We start from the raw sequence: 7,154 nt of genomic DNA, 5'->3' as shown, positions 1-7,154 counted from the left end.
ATTATGCCAAACATTGATACCATTGACATTATAAGTAAAATGTACCTGCTTATTACTATTAATAGTGTCATAACATTGAATATTTGATGAGTAATCTTAAGCACCTTTATTATGTGTTTAAAAATTTGCGGCATTAGAGTGTGTATTTTATAATTTAGCTTTTAATAAAATCTAGTACACACGGAAAATAGTTGAGGGAGACAAGAATTTCTTTATGAAAAATTAAAAAAAAAAAAATCACCAGATCTAATCTAGTTTACTAATCCACTATATATTAGAAAGTACAATAATCATTCTTTCCTTATAGTTGAAGACGATGAGATTATCTGAGAACAAATATTTGATTTCTCTTATATGGACTACAAAAGTCAGATCTCTGTAGACTGATAGTTACAACCCAACAACAGGGTTAAATTTTGACATGAGTTTGGAGATGGTGGCAACAATTGCTTATGATGGTAGTTGGCGGTGATAGTGAGAAAATGCAAAATAGTTGTTAAGTTCTCATAGCTTTTCCCCCTCCTTTTTGTAGAGAATAGTGCTCTATTTATAGGTTTTTTAAGATGGACATTTTAGTAAGTTTGACCAAATCTAAAACACTGCATCATATAATAAATATTGATCCTCTTAATCGATCATATGTCATTTATTAAACATCTAAAGGCATTAACAATGTTATAATTGAATGATCTTAAACTCGTTAGGTTTTTCTTGTCGAGTTACTCGATTCTACTATTATAAGCATGCAATAATTAGATGACATTTGGCCCATCAATTTATGTTCAAAAGTTTTTAAACATAATTCAAATACTTTATTTTGAGGTCATTTGAAGTCGGATCAAATCACTTATAGTATCAACATGTTAGTTTGTTTAATTATATGTTTGTTGAATCAAAGTTAAGATGGTTATAAATTTAATTTTGAAAATTTATAATTCAAACATTACCATGAAATTAATATCAATCATATAAATTTTCTGGAGTTATATCAATCTTACATGCCAATCAATAGAAATTTTTTTTTTATTTGCTCCCCTTGGGCTTAAATTGAAGGTTCTTGATGAAAAGATTTCACTGTCATCATCAATAATTTTTTTTAGAAATAGAGTCACGAAAATCAAATATTAATTTAAATTAACCTTAAACTTTCTTAGTAAACTAAGGCTTTGTTCGGGATGGCTTTCTTACTGTTTCTTAAAAAAAAAAATTAGTATAAAAATTTTATTTTTTTACTAAAAAACTGCTTTAAGGAAACTTAAGACTAAGTAATGAAATATTAAACTTCATTTGGTTCGTAAGTAGATATTTCAACAATATAAGATCTAATTAGACTCCATCATAAAATGCTCTCGTAAAAAACTACACGTCCCTACATAAATTTTTCATTATTATAGCATTCACACATCGTCATCTTTTCCTAACCTCGTTGTATGACCATAATCAAGTAATATCCATCTTGCGGTATCACCAGAAAATTCAATTGATATCATGAGTCTTGAGGATAGAAAATTTTCAAAATTAAATGCAAAATCATCAAAACTTTGATTTCGGTAAACTTATAATCAAACTGAACTACAATTAAATATTTGGTGTTTATTTCAAAAACATCAGCTCTCCCCCTCTAGCTCCGCTAGGGTTTCCCTTGCCTCGCTAGTGCTACCCCCTCGGTGGCGCCAGCGCTCTCGGTGGTGTTACAGGGAAGTTTCCTCTTCTTCTTCTGGTGGTTTTCTCTGATTTTTTGTTTTGTGTTCGTTTTGCCCATCTCTGGCGCTTGGAATGGTGCCGAATCGCCTTAGCGACCCTTGTTTTTTAGAGGGTCCGATTAAATAGCGTTCGTTTTTGGAAGCGCTCTATGGGTCTTCCTCTGATGTAAATTTTCCAGAACTTAAGATGTCCTCCTTTCGTGGTTTGCCTTCTTTGTGGATTTCAGAGCAGTAAATCCGAGCTTTGGCATTTATATTTCAATTTTCGCTAGTTGGCCTTTTCCCCTTGAAGCGTCCCCCTCTTGAATCCATTCGGTAATTCTTCCTCAATCTTAAGCTTAATGGTGAAGTATCAGTCACTCTGCTTACTCCATCGCATTTCTTGATCAAATTGGCTAATGATCTTGCTTATTGTATAATTGTTATATGAAACTTACCAAGTGGTCTCCTCTATTTGACGTTGGTGTTGACTCTCTGGTGATCCCGATTTGGGTTTCTTTTCCGCAGCTTCGTCCTCATATCTATTTCCCCCATATCTTTCACGGTTTGGGTTCAATTTTTAACAGACCTTTGAAGATTGACACTGCCACTTCTATTGGCTCTAGGCCTTCCGTTGCTCGTGTGCTGGTGGAGATTGATATCACTAAATCATACACGAACAAAGTTTGGTTAGGTCCTGAGAAGTTGGGCTATGTGCATCAAGTTGTTATGGAAGAATTTTTCCCCTTTTTTATGTCTTGTAACTGTATCGGACATGTGATGGGTAATTATCATCCTCACCATTCTTCTACTATGTCTAATGTTATTCTTGACGTTTCTAAACCTATTTTGAATCCCTCTACTCCCCCCTCTTTGTCCCATGTTGTACCTAATCTCGGTGGGGTGGAAAATGCTGATGATACAATGGCTAGGACTTTAGAGTTGAGTCCAGCTGAAGTTGTAGTTGTGAGTTTTGCTAAGTTTTTGGGGGATAATATTGTTCTTATTAATTCTAATTTAGCTCTTATTGTTTCTGTTGTGGTTGAGAAGGAACATGCTTCTTCTGTTCCACCTTTGAACACTATTTGTGTTGGTGATGAAGGAAATTTGATCAAAAAAAATTGTGATTTTAACCTTAAAGCTAGTCTTTCGTGTGTGGATGTTGTGGCTGATTCAAGTAATTTGTCTGTGGATGTGGTTCCTGGGGATGGTGAGTCTGCTAGCTTACCTAATTCGCCAATCCATGTGTTGGTTGTTTGTGATGATTCTTCTCCTTTGGACTCTGTGGCCCAGAATGTTGCTAATCCGTCTGTTAATTTGATTTCGAATTTACCTTGTAATGTTGAGTCTGAACTATCTCCTATTGCTAATGCCTTGGAGGGAAATGTTGAATTTGTTATTATTCCTATCTCAGTTATTTCTAACATTGAATTGAAAGCTCATGTGACCCGGTTTTTGAATAACTCTATCTTGGTTCAATCTGATTTGCTGGATTTGGATGAGACCCTTTCCATGCCTTGTGTGGGGGAGGAAGAGGATTTTGGTGACCATGTTAATGATTATATGTATGGTTTCATGGTGGTGTGTGTTGTTGACCAAGTTATGCTTAATGGAGGTGACAAAAGGCATAAAAGTAAATATAAAAAGAAATAATCTTTGGATTTATCTCTTGCTTTTGTTACAATGGGCTTTGTTGGCATATTGGACGATGATGAGGTGGCTCCCTGCTTTTCCCGTTGTTGGTCCGGGCTTGTTGGCAACCTTATTGGTTTGCCCTTTTGCTTGCTGGTTGCTTGTGTGGGTTCTAGGCTATTTTGAGTGGTTGTCGCCAAAGGATGGTCCGTGTCTGGCTGCGAGATGACTGCAGGGAGCTACCATTCCTAAGTTTCCCTTTTCTACAGCTTTGTGTATATGCTTTATTGAGTATGCTTTCATGTCTTGTCTTTGATGTATTGTGGCTTCATTGTTGTTGGGTTAGTGTTGTATGTCCCTTATCCTTTGGAATAAAATTTTGCAAAAAAAAAAAAAAAATTCAAAGTTTAGACGAGATGAATCGATCCATCAACATTACAAGTGATCAAATCGGACTTCAAATTAGTACAAATCAAGCACTTGAAACATAATTTAAAGCCTTATAATAATAATTGAAGGGTCAAATGATCTCCAAATCTTGCATGTTTATAGACAAATTCAGTGCCTCACCGACACCATTCCAACTGAGTCCAAGATCATTCAATTCTGACATCATTAAGACACTAAAATACTGAATAAATATTCTATAATCAAGATTATTTATATGACAATTTAATGAAGTGTTTTGAATTTTGTCTAAATTTATCAAAATATTCATCTTAAAAAGCTTTAAGTAAAGCCTCATTTTCCGCCTAGAGGGAGGGATATATTTTTTTAGGATCACCACCAATGACCACCATCAATAATTGTAGCTATTTTCATCAAATTTATGTCATCAGACTAAGATTAGCTATTAACATCTAATCATACTGTTGGATTTTAACTATCCTTTTGTAGATAATTGATTTCTACAACCCTTATAACCAGAATGAAATAATTGTTCTTAACTATATATTATTCCAATCTACTTTGATTACCAAAAAGAGAAGATTCTTATATCATCTATTTCATGCTATTTCACGCAATTTATACTTGTAATTCATATACTTTTAAGTAATTCAAATATTTCATGCTATTTTGTTCATGTAATATTTGATTTCAATTTTATTTCACGTAATTTATCATTTGTTATTTTGCATCTTATACAAGTTTTAGTTTCATATGTATGACAATTTATCACTTCATAGTTCAGTAAAAAGTTTTGTCATTATTTAATATATTATTCTGATATTATACAAAAAATCACTTTTAACATTTATTTTCATCTTACACAATTTTCAAATTTTTGAGGCTTACGCCTCAAAACGCTTTGAGACTTAAGCCTTGCCTCACCAATGAAAATTGCTTCAATACCCAATCGCGCAATTTTAAACCTTGATCATCTATTATATTGTGGATTATTGCAACCGTGTGAGCTGCATTTTTGTCCATTACCACATAATTTATGGCCACAATTTTTTCTGCACATAGCACATCTAAAGGAATTCTTATCCAATTTATAAGAAAAACCAGAACAATTATTCACAAAATATATTGCACCAAATACTTGAAGAAGAAAAAAAAAATAAAAATTTTAAGATACCTTAGTCAAAAGGTTAAATATTATCAATGCAAGAGAGGGGTAAATCGAAGAACCTTCTAATGGATTTGGTTTGTTCCATTTTAGATATGTAGCTAGAAATTGTGATTGATTTTAAACTACAAAAACACCTTCGAAATCCCTAACATGTAATGATTTCAAATTTACATAGAAAATGAATAAAAGAAGAAATTATCATGTTCTAATTATGTTTACTATATATCTAAAATAATAATAAAAGGCTATGCATGGTAAAGATTAGTTAGTTGTTGCCAAGGATAGAGTGGAGGTTGAGGATAGCTTGTACCTCTTCAGGTAAAAACTTGCCCCTCTTGATATCTGACCTCAAGTAGTTGGTCTATCTTAACCTACAACTCTTCCCACATATATTAAATCCTGTAAGTGAGCAATAACAAGCTTTCTTTACCAATGTTCATATTCATACAAAATAATTGATATTGTAAAGAGAAAGGGAGGAAGAAGGCGATACCAGCAAGCTTAGGAAGAGCTCTCCAGCTGGCATGGCCATGCTTCTGGATGTAATGAACCAACTTTTGATCTTCTTCAGGAGTCCAAGGGCCCCTCTTGAGGTCATTCTCATCACAGCAAGGAGATCTTCCCATGAGAATAGAGAGAGTATGGAGTTGGAGAGAAAAAAAAAAGCTAGTTGGCCATATCCCTTGTTTATATTATTAATTTATACACACCTCAAGGCTGGGGCTATCATGTTATTTTGGGAAAAAAAATTAAGGACAACCCTTACACTAACTTAAAATGTCTAAAATGCCCCGAAAATTGTCATTTTCTTTCCGGTACATGTTTGTTTTGCATGAGCATTTTTGAGACTCCATCCAATTCATTTAAAATGTAGTGAGTATAATTTTTACCCATCATTTCTTTAATTTTATATAATTAAATTATTATTATTACTGTTATAAGAAGGAATATTCTTACCCAATCTCATTTAATATAATATTCTTAAATTAGTACTTTATTAAAAAGTTAATTTGAAGATGACTTCAAAGTCCTCAATCCTCACATTTATGTAGGTTTTTCAAACATAGAAACAAGCTTTTCAAACATAGAAACAAGCTTCCCTTTGTACCAAATAAGAACTGAATTTAATATGGGAACCTAGTTCCAATCTCTTCCAAACACTTTAAAATCGAAACAATTTGATCTCTATAGATGCTACAATGGAACTTTGACAGATATCCGGATTATTTTCAAAGAATTTAGCTATGTACAAAAAGAAAAACAAAGCTGATATTTACAAGTAAAAAAGGAAAGAGGGAGGGAGAATTCCACAACATAGAAGATAAATGAGCATCACAAAAGAAAGAATAACCAAGGATTAGCATAGATGATATAAATTAACTTCTCAAAACATAGTTTGGACTTTGGTGTCCTCTTGAAACATTCAAATACGCACGCTCGACACTCACTACTTGATAAACTTATAAACAACTGAATACCATACCAAAAAAGATTTACAAACACAAGAAGTCAATGGAAAGCTATCTTCTAGAAAAATAATAATAATAATAATAATGGATAATCTCAATTGTTAAATTTTTTTATTGTAACAAAAAATAACCCTCAACCTTTTTCATCCGAGCTTGGGACCAGCATAGACGATTTAAAAAAAAAAATTGTATAATATCATCTCAAGCATCATATCACAAAATAAATATATCAATGCAAATCTTAGTACACATAAGGCAAACACAAAATACAAAATAAATATATAAAATTAAAAATCTTCAATAAACAAATTTAAAACTTCTTATAAATCTTTTTAAGACAAAATAAACAATGCATATAAAGTATTAGCACAAATATAAAATATTTTGGAAAGTCATTTGATATTATAAAGAGATTAAAAGTGAATCTCTTAAAAATAAGAACTTTTAAATTTTCTTGAAATAAAATAACAAAAGGTATTAATTACTTACATGAAGCAAAACATAGCCAAATGAATATATCAACACAAATTTTACGAAACATAAAACACATAAAATACAAAATAAATAAATAAAATCAAATATCTTCGATAAACAAAGTTTAAACTTCTCAAAAGTATATTTAAGACAAAATAAAAAATTCATATAAAATATGAGTACAAAGATAAATGATTTCATTAAAAAAATTCATAAATAATTATATTTAATTTTCATCTAATTTGTTTTTTTATATTATGATTGATTTCATAAGAGTCTTTTTTTATTGATTGAACTTTTAGAGAACGAAAAGTAAGATTG

General features: G+C 31.7%; 1 long non-coding RNA gene across 1 annotated transcript; it reads right to left on the bottom strand.

Annotated features, from left to right (window-relative positions):
* Positions 1 to 4,982: 4,982 nt before the first annotated feature.
* On the bottom strand, positions 4,983 to 5,961 carry LOC114580690. Its single transcript, XR_003702211.1, has 2 exons — positions 5,384 to 5,961; positions 4,983 to 5,289 (listed from the first exon to the last, which is right to left on the bottom strand). It is a non-coding gene; the product is annotated as an uncharacterized LOC114580690 (long non-coding RNA).
* Between the last annotated feature and the right edge of the window lie 1,193 nt (positions 5,962 to 7,154).

Source organism: Dendrobium catenatum, unplaced genomic scaffold (assembly GCF_001605985.2).
Source record: "Dendrobium catenatum unplaced genomic scaffold, ASM160598v2 fragScaff_scaffold_133, whole genome shotgun sequence".
NCBI classification, from domain to species: Eukaryota; Viridiplantae; Streptophyta; class Magnoliopsida; order Asparagales; family Orchidaceae; genus Dendrobium; species Dendrobium catenatum.
The sequence above is the reverse complement of the archived record's forward strand: the minus strand, read 5'-3'. Positions and strand labels throughout refer to the sequence as shown.